At 41.0% G+C, this 16,784-nt stretch overlaps 1 protein-coding gene across 1 annotated transcript in view; it reads right to left on the bottom strand.

Annotated features, from left to right (window-relative positions):
• The window catches only part of NEK7 (NIMA related kinase 7), a 153,624-nt gene that overhangs the window by 18,678 nt on the left and 118,162 nt on the right, over nt 1-16,784 (bottom strand). The gene's annotated exons all lie outside the window — the stretch shown is intronic.

Raw genomic sequence — 16,784 nt, 5'->3', positions numbered from 1 at the left:
GCCACTGGACTTTCTATTTTCCTATTATTCTTGTCCACGGACGCAGGAGGTAATCCGCCTAGTAGCCGGCGGCAGTCTGCACATTACTATGCTTGGTTGCATAGCGCACCACATGAGCGCTTACATTTTTCATACTACCTACAGTACGGTATATCAGTTATAACAATGTCATACATGGAAACACTATAGTCATCAGATTTTTATTTTTAAGTACTTCTATATGCAACAAAAAACTAGTTCCATCAATATGCACTTTTAGATGATACACGGTACAGCAGGACATTACATCCATAACTTACAGAAGAACTCTAGGCCAAATGAAATGTTATAAAATGTTTGGAGCTGAATCATTAAACGGAATCTGTCTGCAGGTTTTGCTATGTAATCTGAGAGCAGCATAACGTAGAGCAAGCAAGTCTGACTAAAGTGATGTGTCACTTACTGAACTGCTTCGTGCAGTTTGGATAGAATCCCTGTTTTATGTGTTGTAGATGTAGCAGAGGTCTGAATGCAGAGCTGTGTACAGTTATATGAAAAAGTTTGGGCACCCCTATTAATCTTAAGCTTAATGTTTTATAAAAATTGTTTTTTTTGCAACAGCTATTTCAGTTTCATATATCTAATAACTGTTGGACACAGTAATGTTTCTGCCTTGAAATGAGGTTTATTGTACTAACAGAAAATGTGCAATCTGCATTCAAACAAAATTTGACAGGTGCATAAGTATGGGCACCCTTATTATGTTCTTGTATTACACCATCTGCAGCAAGTTGATTCTGCAGCTCTCTGGAGGTGGTCTGAGGATTGTGCTTGACTGATCTCACCATTCTTCTTCTCTGCCTTTCTGATGTTTTTCTTGGCCTGCCACTTCTGGCCTTAACAAGAACTGTACCTGTGTTCTTCCATTTCCTTACTATGTTCTTCACAGTGGAAATTGACAGGTTAAATCTCTGAGACACTTGTTGTATCCTTCCCCTGAACAACTATGTTGAATAATATTTGTTTTCAGATCATTTGACAGTTGTTTTGAGGAGCCCATGATGCCACTCTTCAGAGGAGATTCAAACAGGAGAACAACTTGCAAGTGGCCACTTTAAGTAGCTTTTCTCATGATTGCATACACCTGGCTGTGAAGTTCAAAGCTCAATGAGGTTACAAAAGCAAAAAAAAGTGCTTTAGTAAGTCAGTAAAAAGTAGGTAGGAGTATTTAAAACAAGAAAATGATAAGGTTGCCCATACTTATGCACCTGTCAAATTTTGTTTGAATGCAGATTGCACATTTTCTGTTAGTACAATAAACCTCATTTCAAGGCAGAAACATTACTGTGTCCAACAGTTATTAGATATATGAAACTGAAATAGCTGTTGCAAAAAAAACAATTTTTATAAAACATTAAGCTTAAGATTAATAGGGGTGCCCAAACTTTTTCATATAACTGTATAACCCTGCCCACACCAATGATTGGCAGCTTGCTGACAACTGCAAAATACAGTGTACAATCAGAAGTGGGGGCGGGGTTACACAAATGAACCTGACTGCTGTGCACATGAGACCTAGTCCTGCAGTGATAATCTCCTGCTGATAAAACACTGATTGTATTGAAACTACAACACATAGCCCATACGTGACATCCCTGGAATCTAGGTCTATTGCCCTATATTATTCTGCTCTCAGATTAAATGGCAAAAGCCTGCGGACAGATTCCCTCTAAAGGAAAGTGACACTAATCAAACTTTCACAGTTTGAAAATAAACTTAATTTGAGGAACTTTGCTAGTGTTTGTAAATGTTATTTCTGGTTCCAGTTTTAAACATTTGCTTGTTTAGGTCGAACCAGACTCCAGCTAAGATCCACTATGTTGTCAGACAATGGACCAAATAGGCTAAACCTATATGTCGTACAGGGGAATGCAAATTAAATAGACTGGCAAGAATATGTGATACCTATTACATCAGTATTTCTGTCCGCTCCACACCATTATACCGGTGAAAAACGGATGAGGTCAGAGAGAAAGCTGCAATAATGGACAGCATATGTGAATGAAGTTTTGAAAACTTTTATAAATCTACATGTAGCGGAAAAAGTCTGCACGAAGGTGAGGATACGCTGCGACATGGTTTAGTTACAGACTGTCAGAATTTAGTCCGTTGTCTTCTGCATAGTCTGGACTCTCAGGTAAGCAGCATTAGGTAGCCTTATTGAGAGAACTTCTTTACTCTTCTGCACAATTCTTCTATCCATTGATCAGCAGAGGTCAGCTTGAAGCTTTGGTGTGCCATCGATGGTGATGAATAGAAGGCTGCACGTGTTACCCATGAACCTTCTCAACTATGCGATGCGTGCTCGCTCTACCAACAAAGAAGCAACATCTCCGTTTATAATACGGTAATTGACGTAAGGCTATGTTCACACTAGTGTTTTGACATTATGTTTTTAGAAACAGAGGAACCTCACTGATTGCCATAGGATCGGGCTGGGCTCCATTATGTGTCATGTGCATCCTGCCATACTTGTTCTTCCATTCTAGAAAACCTGACACATAATGGAATCCCATAATAATCAATGGGGTCCCTGCTGCTTTTGATTGAATTTGTTACACAACAAAACCATATTTTGAATTGCATTTGTTCATTCCTAAAAAAATAGAACAGACGGATGCAATGTCAAAATGCTAGTGGGAATGTAGCCTTAAAGGGGTTGTCCACTACTAGTACAACCTCAAACTAAATGTTTGGCCCCGATAAAATTATTATATCTATTCTCACCTCCCGTGCTGGCTCTGTTCCAGCGGTGTTGTGATGTGGTGCACATGATGCCCGGCGCCCAATCAGCGCTGGCATCACTGTCCCCGCCTTCGCACAAACTGAACAAGAAAAGGAAGTCCAGTATACAAGCTGATGTCGGACTTCCTCTTCATGTCTATTTCGACAGGAGGCGGAAACAGTGACCCCAGCGCTGATTGGGCTCCAGGCATCATGTGTCATTTCATGGCATCACAGCCTCAGGACCGTGAGTGCCGATATCGCTGGAACAGTCAGCAAAAGAGGCGAGCATAGGTTTATTTATTCTATCGGGGGCTGAACATTTAGCTTAAGAAGGGGTTGTCCTAGTAGTGCACAACTCCTTTAATAGATACGGGAAATAAGGAGTTCCAAACCATTTAGCATAAATCTAAAGTCTTCTATTTGATATCTCAACAGGTATTTCCCAATACAAAAATGGCTGTGTCTAGAAATTAGGACAGAGAGCCTTGTCCATCTGAGCTTACAATGTGTAGACTAAAATAGCCCCGATCATTACAAAGATAATAGATATACAATGTTACCAATGGGAACATGAAAATGGAGAGTTTTAAAAACGTAAGGACAATCTTGCAACCAATAGGGCAAAATATTATTACTACTGTTATGATATTATTATTATTATTAAAAAAAAAAATCTGGGAATGTACAGATCCAGGAAGCAAACCAGAATCTGCCATCTATATGTTCAAGTGGAATATTTTTGTCCAAGAGAATTCATTGTGCTTTAGCGCTGCTCTTTCCAACAACTTTCCTGCTATTCCCGAAATCCCACTGCCTAGCAGTGCCTTGCAGGGCGCTTCTGTCAGTGAACAGGTTAATGTCACACGTTGTAGGTGGGAAGGGAAAAAAAAAAATAATAAAATAACACGCAGAACGTCCCCCGGAGGAGCCAACCGCGACTAGTATATTTTCATGCATCTCCTGCTTTGACAGATGAAAAATGTCAACTGTCCTGTTTTTATTTTGAAGCTTTATGCACTATTCATCTGCTTCATTAGTGTATCTTCCCGACTTCTCTCTGACAGCTGCTCTCTCCCTCTACCTCCCCCTGCCTCCCTCCTCTCCACCTCACTCCCCCTTTTTATTTCTCCTCTCGGCAGCTGAATTTTTCAGGCTAATTTGATCTTGCACACTGAGCCGATCTTGGGGAATGATTGACTTGCTCTCCTGACCTCACGGCCTGATTAGTATTCCTGGGGTGTCGTGGAAGGACAGGATCCCACTGTCTGCCTTTAAGGCTGGTGGCAGTCTTTCTCCCTCTCTTTTGCTTTCTCTCCCCATGCTGTGTTGAAAAGCCACCAACTTACAACCTTGTCAAGAATCCAGTTGCTGAGCTTAACAATAAGACAAAGGGAAAAAATAGCATGTAATACCTACTTTAGCATGTAAAGGTCTGTGTATTAAAAGCAAATCATCTCCTTATTAATTGGACTCATCTTGTTTGCATATCAATTAAAAAAATCCAAAATCACTATGTGCAATTTAACTACAAAAAAAAAATCACTTTGAATTTTCATTTCTGCCACTTGATCCTCATTAATTTCTTCACTGCATTAAGTAGAAACTAGAACAGACTTTTAGATCTTAAGGTGTATCATAATTTGCTTGAGTGCAAAGTGCAATTTTTGAAATGGTGACCTGGACTGTACATTGGTTATAATGCATTATTAAGCATTATTAAGTGGGAAGTATAAAAAAGGATCAGGCATATTGCCAAAATGTAATCTAAGCAAAACAATCACGCAACTGCGCTAAAGGCCTAATGCAAGAACAGGCAATTAATGAAGATTAAAGACGGCTTAAAAGCGAAGGCACACCACTACACGGGTCAATTAGTCTACAATTGGGAAATGAAATGTTTCCACACTGGGAGATACAAGCACTTAATCCAGTGACCAGTCAGATACCCAGATGTAGAGCCATGTAAGATGACGGTGGTTCAATGTAACCCCAAATAAAAGCAGAAACCTTCACATTTAGTGCTGTCACTCATTAAAGAAGCCTTCATCCTCTTCCCATCACATCAGTTTTTATCCTGTATTTGCAATTGCTCATTTTGCCTATTTACTCTGCTAATTCTTCTTTTTTCACTATTGTAAGTCTCTTTTCCATGCATGAGTCATCTCCCTCTTCCAACTCCTGACCCAGCCACTCCAGCCCTTCCCCCAGCCCAGTGATGACTCATGCAAGAAAAGAGACTTCTTGTCTCTACATAGCGCTTAGAAGGATTCAGCTAGTCAGTTTTTAATTATGTGAGGTAATAGACCTAATGGAAAAAAGAGAAGAATTAGCTGGGTAGAAAGGCAAAATGAGCAATTGTAAGTACACAGTGCTATATAATATGATAACTGCAATATATTAAAAGGATAAAAATTTTGCTGGGAGGAGGGCTTCTTGAAGTGAATGTCAGTTCTGCTACAAACTAATCACAGCAAGTCTTGAGGACATTGTTCAGGACATTTTTGAGAGGGGATCATGAAGTTGGGGCATAAGGTGTCCAAGACTCTTGCTTTAGGATATACCGTATATACTCTAGTATAAGCCGAGATTTTCAGCCCAAATTTTTGGGCTGAAAGTGCCCCTCTCGGCTTATACTCGAGTCACGGTCGGCGGGTGAGGGGGAGAGAGGTCTGTCATATACTCACCTGCTTCCGGGGCTCCTAGCGCTCCCCCTGCCTGTCCCATGGTCTTCGGTGCCGCAGCTCATCCCCTGTTCAGCGGTCACGTGGGACCGCTCATTAAAGTTATGAATATGGACTCCACTCCCATAGGGGTGGAGCCACATATTCATTTCTCTAATGAGCGGTAACGGTGACCGTTGACAGAGGAAGAGGCTGCGGCACCCGGAGACCAGCTGTCCGGGATAAGGAGCCAGGGACGCCGGGAGCAGGTGAGTATTACATATTTACCTGTCCACGTTCCACACGCCGGGCGCCGCTCCGTCTTCCCGTCCTCTTGCTCTGACTGTTCAGGTCAGAGGGTGCGATGACGTACTAATCTGCGCGCCACCCTCTGCCTGAACAGTCAGTGCGGAGAGACGCTGAGACGGGACGCTGAGGAGCTGCGGGCAGCAAGAGAGGTGAGTATGTCATTTTTTTTATTGCAGCAGCAGCATTATATATTGCACAGCTTTAGATGGAGCATCTATGGGGCAATAATGAACGGTGCAGAGCATTCTATATGGCACAGCTTTATATGGAGCATCTATGGGGCCATAATGAAGGGTGCAGAGCATTCTATATGGCACAGCTTTATATGGAGCATCTATGGGGCCATAATGAAGGGTGCAGAGCATTCTATATGGCACAGCTTTATATGGAGCATCTATGGGGCCATAATGAAGGGTGCAGAGCATTCTATATGGCACAGTTCTGTATGGAGCATCTATGGGGCCATAATGAACGGTGCAGAGCATTATATATTGCACAGCTTTATATGGAGCATCTATGGGGCCATAATGAACGGTGCAGAGCATTCTATATGGCACAGCTTTATATGGAGCATCTATGGGGCCATAATGAACGGTGCAGAGCATTCTATATGGCACAGCTTTATATGGAGCATCTATGGGGCCATAATGAATGGTGCAGAACATTCTATATGGCACAGTTTTGTATGGAGCATCTATGGGGCCATAATGAACGGTGTAGAGCATTCTATATGGCACAGCTATATATGGATCATCTATGGGGCAATAATCAACGGTATGGAGCATTATATATGGCACAGCTTTATATGGAGCATCTTATGGGGCAATAATGAACAGTATGGAACATTATATGTGGCACAGTTTTATGTGGAGCATCTATGGGGCAATAATGAAATGTATGGAGCATTATATGTGGCACAGTTTTATATGGAGCATCTTATGGGGCCATAATGAAATGTATGGCATTCTATATGGCACAGTTTTATATGGAGCATCTATGGGGCCATAATGAAATGTGTGGAGCATTATATGTGGCACAGCTGTATATGGAGCATCTTATGGGGCAATAATGAACGGTATGGAGCATCTATTTTTATTTTTGAAATTCACCGGTAGCTGCTGCATTTCCTACCCTAGGCTTATACTCGAGTCAATAAGTTTTCCCAGTTTTTTGTGGCAAAATTAGGGGGGTCGGCTTATACTCGAGTATATACGGTATTCGAATAAAGTAATTCACCAACTCACAGATGTGTATCTACAACACAAAATACAGGTAGAACAACATGGGACTACTGTGAACATTGACAGCACCAGTATGAAGAGCGCTCCGTTTGTTTTTCCTCTGGCACCAGCTAATGTACAAGTCCTACTGATTTTTACATAAACCCAGGTCTATACAGAAGCAATAACACTGGGCGGCACATAATTACAAAGAATGTGTCATAAGGGAATAATCATAATTAAAAGGGGCTCGTCAGTTTTGAAAAACCACAAACTCCTGAGTGCAGTTTCTTAAAAAACAAAACAAACAAAAAAAATGCTCTACTCACCCTTCTTTGGTCCAATGCAGTCTCAGGGTGTTTGTCATCTGCAGCACAAACTGCAACCAATAACTGAGCTCAGTGGCTCTGCCCTAGCGGACCGCACGAGCACAGATTAGCGCTGATGTCTTTGGCTATAGAGCTGTCAATGTGACAACAGATACCGAGAGCAGTGACACAAACTCAGCGCTGGACCCGGGGACTGAAGTTTAGCTTTCTGGGTTTTTTTTTTTAATACAAACTAGAGCCAGGACAAAGGGTCTTTCCAGAAAACCTCTTTAGTAAAGGACATTTAGTGTTGTTCTGGGTCACATTTTAGAATACTGTCCTTATTGTGTATATAAAGCTGGAAAACTCTGGACCCAAGGTAATATGGTTAATGGGAAAAGAAAAGAAATGTGCCCCTACACCTCAGCAGCACCCCCCACTTACAGTAGGCTAAACTTCCTGAAACAATGTACTGCCTCTCCCAATAACTCTTGCTTTTACACATTTTTGCTCCCCTTCAACTGAATTCACAATGGTCTAAAAAAACTTCTGAGAACTACCTTACTACATGATTAGCACCCTTGTTTATTATAAAAAGGCAAATATCCTCCTTCAGAAAGAAGGTATAAGTAACAAACATGTATCATTAGATTTGAATAGAATTTCCTGAAACACTGAGAGAAGAAAAATGACCTGTCATTTAAAAAAAGAAATAAAGACACAATATAGGACACGGCTACAAGGAACGTCTAGAGGCTGCCATGCTGACATCTGTCAGCTTCTTGTCCCTGTCTCCTAGTGGTTTCTTCTAGCTCCGTGCTCTCAAGCTCTTGACTGACGGTTCCTTTCTCTCCCCAACGATTTTCAATTGATACTTATGTCGCTGTTATCACACTTGATTAAAACAGCTGTTTATTAAATATATATGAACTATGGCATTATTTGTGTTCTATTTACAGCATACGTAATTATAGTCTTTGTCCTATATGAATGCACTTAGATAAACATTTGTAATCAGTTCCTATATACAGGAACACAGTAATTACCCACAACCAATGATATTAATTACACGGTGTAATAAATATGCATGTAAATGTATCCCAGTATTTGACCATGTAGTAACACTGCCCGAGAAAAACTCCATATAGAGAGCTGAAATGTAGATGTGTGAGTGATACTCAGAAAAATAAAGGCAGGAGTTTTCAAGTAAAAATGGGTGCAAAGTCCCCAAGGTTATCACCAAAACCTCTTGCACACAAATCCAAAATATGGAGGAAGCACTACAAGATCACATGGTGAGAAAACGGATCCTTAATGACAGCCAATACGCCTTTTAACTGACCTGACATATAAGAGAATAGCCTCCCCATACAGGTGACAATCCAGCAGCTAGCGGCTGTACGCTATAGCTGACAACTTGCTGTATCAGCCACAATCAGTTTTTGCACCGTCCAAATCTGTTTAACCCCTTAGATGCTGCTGTCAATAGTGATTACACCATACAAAATGGTTAACAGAGTGTGGGGGCTTCCTCTTTATCCCAATTGGTGCCCTCAGATCATGATTGTGTGGTCCTGATGTTTGCCATGGCAGTTCATGACCAAATTGTGGCCTTAGAGTCTGACAGCTGTAGTAATCTGTTTAGAAGTTAGAGACATTTAGGTGGTAAAAATGCACATTTTCATTTCTGTCATGCCATTTTGCATTAATTCCTGAAAAGCACCTGAAGGGTTAATAAACTACCTGACAGCTGTTTTCAATATGTAAGGGGGTGTTGTTTTTAAAATGGTATCACTTTTGGGGGTTTCCCAATATATAGGACCCCTAAAGGCACTTCAAATATGGATAAGTCCTAAAAAAAAATAAATGTTGTAAATTTCCTTGAAAAAATGAAAAATTACTGCTACATTTTTAAACCTCCTAAAATGCTAATAAAATAAAATAACGTTTTACAAATAGTGCTGATGTAAAGCAGACATGAGGGAAATGTTATTTATTAATATTTTGCTGTGGTATGACTATCTGGATTAAAGGGATAATCATTCAAAGTTTGAAAATTTACATTTTTTTAACATTTTTCTCACATTTCTGATATTTTTTTATAAAAAAACACAAAACATATCGACTTAAATTTATTATTATCATAAAGTATATTGTGTCCCGAAAAAACAATCTCAAAATCACTGGGATTTGTTCAAGCGTTCCAGAGTTATTACTACATAAAGTAAGACTGGTCAGATTTGAAAAATTTGGCTCCGTCACTAAGGGGTTAAAATCAGTCCATGCAATATTTGGGCTCAAAATAACAGAGCCTTCCTCAAGCATTACTTGAAATGGAGTAAAAACATCTATTAAGGTCAGCACAGATAAAAGTAAAACTAAAATAATATAGTATAAGGAAATACACAAGGGTAAAATATACCCAGAGTCACATGAAGTGCAAAGAATACACAATTAATTGTAAGTCATGATGTACACATGCAAACTGCCTCTTCAGAGAGGAACAGGACTAAAGGCCCCGTCACACTTAGCGACGCTACAGCGATCCCGACAACGATACGACCTGTCAGGGATCGTTGCTGCGTCGCTATGTGGTCGCTGGTGAGATGTCAAACAGTGAGATCTTACCAACGATCGCTGCTGCTATCTCACTGTTTGACATCTCACCAGCGACCTGTAGCGACCTGTAGAACGATCTCACATGGGAGCTATTATGACGATTCAGTGTCTGAGTCGTCAATGAGGTCGTTGGTAAGGTGTCAAACACAGCGATGTGTGCTACCCAGCGGGACCTCAACAATCAAAAAAAGGTCCAGGCCATTCCGACACGACCAGCGATCTCACAGCAGGGGCCTGGTCGCTGCTACGTGTCACACATAGCGAGATCGCTACTGAGGTCGCTGTTGCGTCACAAAACTTGTGACTCAGCAGCGATCTCGCTAGCGACCTCGCTTAGTGTGACGGGGGCTTAAAACTCTGAAGACTCCTATTGGAAGTAGCAATAATGACCCGTTAATTACTCAGCATAAAAGCCAAATCAGACTCTCAAATTGCAGACAGTGTTTCATGGTGCAGCCCCTTATCAGTGCAAAGTATGAGAACTTATGTGGCTAGGTGAGAGGCTTAAGACTTGGATTTAAGGGGCAACGTTTCTCCTTGTGCAGAGTGACAAGCCAGGCTTCGCATGGCAGAGTGAGGAGACTTATAAGCCATGCATGCTCCTCTGGGAAAATTAAGTATGCAAATTGTCTCTTCAGGGTGGATAGGGTTTGGCTTTTATCCGAAGTCATATGGTAAAGCTCGATAAAGGGTTAAAAAAATAGCGAGGAAAGAATGGTTGTAGATGATGAGGAAAAAGCTAACATATTAAACACCTTCTTCTCCACGGTATTCACGGTGGAAAATGAAATGCTAGGTGAAATCCCAAGAAACAATGAAAACCCTATATTAAGGGTCACCAATCTAACCCAAGAAGAGGTGCGAAACCGGCTAAATAAGACTAAAATAGATAATGGCGTACACCCACGAGTACTAAGAGAACTAAGTAATGTAATAGATAAACCATTATTTCTTATTTTTAGGGACTCTATAGCGACGGGGTCTGTTCCGCAGGACTGGCGCATAGCAAATGTGGTGCCAATATTCAAAAAGGGCTCTAAAAGTGAACCTGGAAATTATAGGCCAGTAAGTCTAACCTCTACTGTTGGTAAAATATTTGAAGGGTTTCTGAAGGATGTTATTCTGGATTATCTCAATGAGAATAACTGTTTAACTCCATATCAGCATGGGTTTATGAGAAATCGCTCCTGTCAAACCAATCTAATCAGTTTTTATGAAGAGGTAAGCTATAAGCTGGACCACGGTGAGTCATTGGACGTGGTATATCTCGATTTTTCCAAAGCATTTGATACCGTGCCGCACAAGAGGTTGGTACACAAAATGAGAATGCTTGGTCTGGGGGAAAATGTGTGTAAATGGGTTAGTAGCTGGCTTAGTGATAGAAAGCAGAGGGTGGTTATAAATGGTATAGTCTCTAACTGGGTCGCTGTGACCAGTGGAGTACCGCAGGGGTCGGTATTGGGACCTGTTCTCTTCAACATATTCATTAATGATCTGGTAGAAGGTTTACACAGTAAAATATTGATATTTGCAGATGATACAAAACTATGTAAAGCAGTTAATACAAGAGAAGATAGTATTCTGCTACAGATGGATCTGGATAAGTTGGAAACTTGGGCTGAAAGGTGGCAGATGAGGTTTAACAATGATAAATGTAAGGTTATACACATGGGAAGAAGGAATCAATGTCACCATTACACACTGAATGGGAAACCACTGGGTAAATCTGACAGGGAGAAGGACTTGGGGATCCTAGTTAATGATAAACTTACCTGGAGCAGCCAGTGCCAGGGAGCAGCTGCCAAGGCAAACAGGATCATGGGGTGCATTAAAAGAGGTCTGGATACACATGATGAGAGCATTATACTGCCTCTGTACAAATCCCTAGTTAGACCGCACATGGAGTACTGTGTCCAGTTTTGGGCACCGGTGCTCAAGAAGGATATAATGGAACTAGAGAGAGTACAAAGGAGGGCAACAAAATTAATAAAGGGGATGGGAGAACTACAATACCCAGATAGATTAGCGAAATTAGGATTATTTAGTCTAGAAAAAAGACGACTGAGGGGCGATCTAATAACCATGTATAAGTATATAAGGGGACAATACAAATATCTCGCTGAGGATCTGTTTATACCAAGGAAGGTGACGGGCACAAGGGGGCATTCTTTGCGTCTGGAGGAGAGAAGGTTTTTCCACCAAAATAGAAGAGGATTCTTTACTGTTAGGGCAGTGAGAATCTGGAATTGCTTGCCTGAGGAGGTGGTGATGGCGAACTCAGTTGAGGGGTTCAAGAGAGGCCTGGATGTCTTCCTGGAGCAGAACAATATTGTATCATACAATTATTAGGTTCTGTAGAAGGACGTAGATCTGGGGATTTATTATGATGGAATATAGGCTGAACTGGATGGGCAAATGTCTTTTTTCGGCCTTACTAACTATGTATGTAACTATGTATATTGGCTTTTTAGGATTGCTACCTCCAATAGGTGGCACTAGAGTTATAGTCTTCATCATCTCTGAAAGGGGCAATTTGCATATTTAATTTCCCAGAGCATCATGCATGGTGTTTAAGTCTCCTCACTCTGACATGCCAAGTCTGGTTTGTCATGCTTCATAAGAAGAAACATTACCCCTTAGATCCCATGATGTACGTACATACACACACATAAACAAGATGAAACTCCTTGTACTTTGGGCAAGGAAAACATTTTCTCTCTCTCTCTCTATATACACATCTACACACCTCTGTATCTATGTATACACATACAGTGGCATGTAAAAGTTTGGGCACCCCTGGTCAAAATTACTGTTACTGTGAACAGTTAAGCAAGTTGAAGATGAAATGAAATTAAGAAATGGCAGTTAACAGGAATAGTAGAGGTCAAGATAAGGTCTGGAAGACCAAGTCAGTGATAGCTGCTCATAGGATTGCTAGAGAGGCAAATCAGAACCTCCGCTTAACTGCAAAAGACCTTCAGAAAGATTTATCAGATTCTGGAGTTGAGGTACATTATTCAACTGTTCAGAGACACCTACACAAATATGGCCTTCATGGAAGAGTCATCAGTTCGGTTCGGGACCGATGAGCGTCGCAGGTCTGGGTCCGGCGCCTCCCATGTTCATGCGAGGATGTCCTCTTCCTTGTTTCTGTTGCGGCTCCTGCGCAGGCGTACTGATTTGCCATGTTGAGGGCAGCGTAAAGTACTGCAGTGCGCAGGCGCTGGGCTTCTCTGACCTTTCCTGGCTCCTGCGCCAGGGCAAATCAACAGGGCAAATCAGTACGCCTGCGCAGGAGCCGCAACAGAGACAAGCAGGATGACAACATCGTATGAAGATGGGAGGCACCGGACCCAGAACTGCGATCGCCCATCGGATCCGTACCGCCCCTGGTGAGTATAATCTAACTTGTTTTTCTCATCTTTCAGGATACATTGGGGGCTTATTTACAGGATTACAGAATGCTGTAGATAAGACCCTAATGGTGGTGTCCGCAGTTTATAGCGCCAAAATGAGGTGACAGATTCCCTTTAAGTATGGAGGTGAATTAGTCATGCTTTCAGGTTGTGTTACAGTCAATGGCACGGAAAACATTTCACTGGTAGAGGGAAGAATGTATTCAATGAAATTTTAACAAATTCTTGATGGAAACATAACACCATGTGTAAAAAAGCGGATGTATAAAAGGATGGCTTCTCCAAGTAGATAATTATCCTAAACATATGTCAAACTCCAATAGGCTACCTCAAAAAAAGCTGAAAATTTTTACAATGGCCCTCACATCCTAGCCTGAAATCAATATGCTAGAGCCTGTCGTTAGACCATATACATACCACACTGGGTTAAAATAATGGACCTCTGCATATGCATTATTCACCCATTTTGTATGGCTGTGCTGACCTTTGGGTGAATAATGCAGAGGAGGTTTTCACAGCATTGGTGCATGTATAGTGTATTCCCTAGGGAGGCACTCTGGGCGTATAGTATTCCTTCTGGTCATATGCAGAGGTCCATTATTTTAACCCAGTGTGGTATGTATATGGTCTAACGACAGGCTCTAGCATATTGATTTCAGGCTAGGATTAAATGCTATTAAATGTACTTTATCCCTCCAGGAAGCACTCTCACTCGGGTGTTTTATCCCCGACATACACATCTGATATATTTGGGAGCCAGTTTTTCCTAGTCTGCATGTTTTGTCGCATAGTAGCAGCTTTTTGCGGCATCTCGCACCATTTTTCTACCATATAACATTCTTGTCTGGTCATTGTCCGGTTATTGTCATGATTTTAACATTCTTTTTGTACTTCTAATAAAGATTATTTTTGTACTTTATGCATCCAGTTTTGGTCATTTTTTGTGGTTTCCACATATATATATATATTGTGGTTCTCTGGCGGGACCCCACTCTCCTATTCCCCCCTCCGCACCCCGGTAAGCTGACTTGGCCTAAATCTATTTATTATATACTTTACTTTTTTGTGATTGGCACTTGATTATTGGTTGGTCGCTTAACCGGGCTGCATGATATGGAAGGGATTTCCCTCCTGGATCATTACTTGTAGGGGATGTTAGTGGGGTGGGTGCCCTCTTATGTGTGATTCATGGTATTTAACTATACACCTCTAAATGGTACTGTTGTTCTTAAAACTCCTTTTGTTACAATAAAGTATTTTTCTTTATATAAATATGCTCTGGTTTCTCCTATTTTTTCTTATGTCATTTGGAGCTAATTGATGGGTCTGGTTATATACAACACACATGTGTTGCTCCAGACCAATAATATGATTTTGGGATTTCTAATATTATATATGTATATGTATGTGTATATATATATATATATATATATATATATATATATATATATATATATATATATATATATATATATATATTCATACATATATATACATACATACACATGTACACACATAGAAGAGTGCACAGTCCCACATTAGTTAGACCTCACGACAAGATGGCGACATGGAAAAATTATTGATTATGCTCATAATCATAAATACATGGAAAGCCGTCTGATTGGTTACAGACACAGTCAGTTCGAGCATGCAGACATTGATATATATATATATATATATATATATATATATATATATATATATATACACACATATACACATATACACACTCACTGGCCACTTTATCAGGTACACCATGCTAGTAACGGGTTGGACCCCTTTTGCCTTCAGAACTGCCTCAATTCTTCGTGGCATAGATTCAACAAGGTGCTGGAAGTATTCCTTAGAGATTTTGGTCCATATTGACATGATGGCATCACACAGTTGCCGCAGATTTGTCGGCTGCACATCCCTGATGCGAATCTCCCGTTCCACCACATCCCAAAGATTTCATGTTGTTTACGCCAAATTCTGACCCTACCATCCGAATGTCGCAGCAGAAATCGAGACTCATCAGACCAAGCAACGTTTTTCCAATCTTCTACTGTCCAATTTCGATGAGCTTGTGCAAATTGTAGCCTCAGTTTCCTGTTCTTAGCTGAAAGGAGTGGTACCCGGTGTGGTCTTCTGCTGCTGTAGCCCATCTGCCTCAAAGTTCGACGCACTGTGCGTTCAGAGATGCTCTTAGGCCTATATATATATAATGAGCGGATCGATTTGCGGGACTCCTGTCCAGTGTCCAGGTCAGTGGCACGTGGAAGCAAAATGAGAGGCCTCCAAATCTCTTACTTCCCGGCATGGCTTTTGAATAGCCAGAGCGGGCGTGACATCATCTGTGGGTCAGACCACACAGATGACATTGTGCAATCCCTTACAAGTCGAATGCTACACAGGGGGTGCCAGAAGGCAAGAGGCTCATCCCGTCTAGCCAGCATTTACCAATGACCTTGACGAATGATACGAGCCCAATGAATCGTTCCGGTAATCTCATATACATATATAAAAAATGCACATAAATATGTACACACACACACACACACACACATTGACACTTAATTTAGTAGAAGAGATATTTAATAAAGTGTATTTGGCATCAGGGAACCAAACAATTTTGACCAATAGTGTACATAAGCCAATATCATATTGTCAACTTTCCTCTGTAGCCACTTCTTGACTGTATTGCATAACTGTAATGAATTACATAATTCTTATTTGTAGTTTTGGTCTATTTGAGACATTGTTCTTTCTTTACAGAGGCTCAAGATGGAGCTTACTTTTTTCACTTAACTGATCACAACTTAAAATGTCCCTCCACAATTGTAGAAAAAACACAACAGTGCAGGAATGTGCAAAATATTCAGATTTCAAAATTATTTGTACAGCAGAAAATGTATCTACATGGCCATGAAGTGGCAGCAGCCAACCCTGCTGATTTCTATTGGCTATAGGACGGAGCATGCTTCCCTGTCACCGAGGCTCACATAGCCAATACAGCACCCTGCGAGGTGAGAGCATTGATCGTACAGCACCAGCTCCCATACAGGAGTCTAGGTAACAGAGGAGCACCCTTCTCTTCTAGCCAAATCTGCCTTGCAATGCATTTTGTATAATGGCTATTGTGCCCAGTCCTGCACTATAAAGGCTTTTCTTATAAATAACGGAAAGTACACTAAGTAAATATACAGTGAGTAAGTGAAAGAAATGTCATTTTTCCTGAAGCCTCCTAGCAGACCATCAGTATTTATATGTGCATACACTCAATGATACATTTTATAATCATCTCTCACACACGGAGACAGATCTATTAGGGCTCCATACATGACCAGCTGCCTGGTAAGGTCTGATGGTCCCTGCTACATACCGTATTTTTCAGATTATAAGACACACTTTTTTTCCTCCAAATTTGGGGGGAAAAATAGGGGTGCATCTTATAATGCGAATATACCTTACCGGTACCATTGCTGCAGGTCGAAGGCTGGGATGAGA

Source organism: Ranitomeya variabilis, chromosome 8, assembly GCF_051348905.1.
Source record: "Ranitomeya variabilis isolate aRanVar5 chromosome 8, aRanVar5.hap1, whole genome shotgun sequence".
NCBI classification, from domain to species: domain Eukaryota; kingdom Metazoa; phylum Chordata; class Amphibia; order Anura; family Dendrobatidae; genus Ranitomeya; species Ranitomeya variabilis.
The sequence above is the reverse complement of the archived record's forward strand: the minus strand, read 5'-3'. Positions and strand labels throughout refer to the sequence as shown.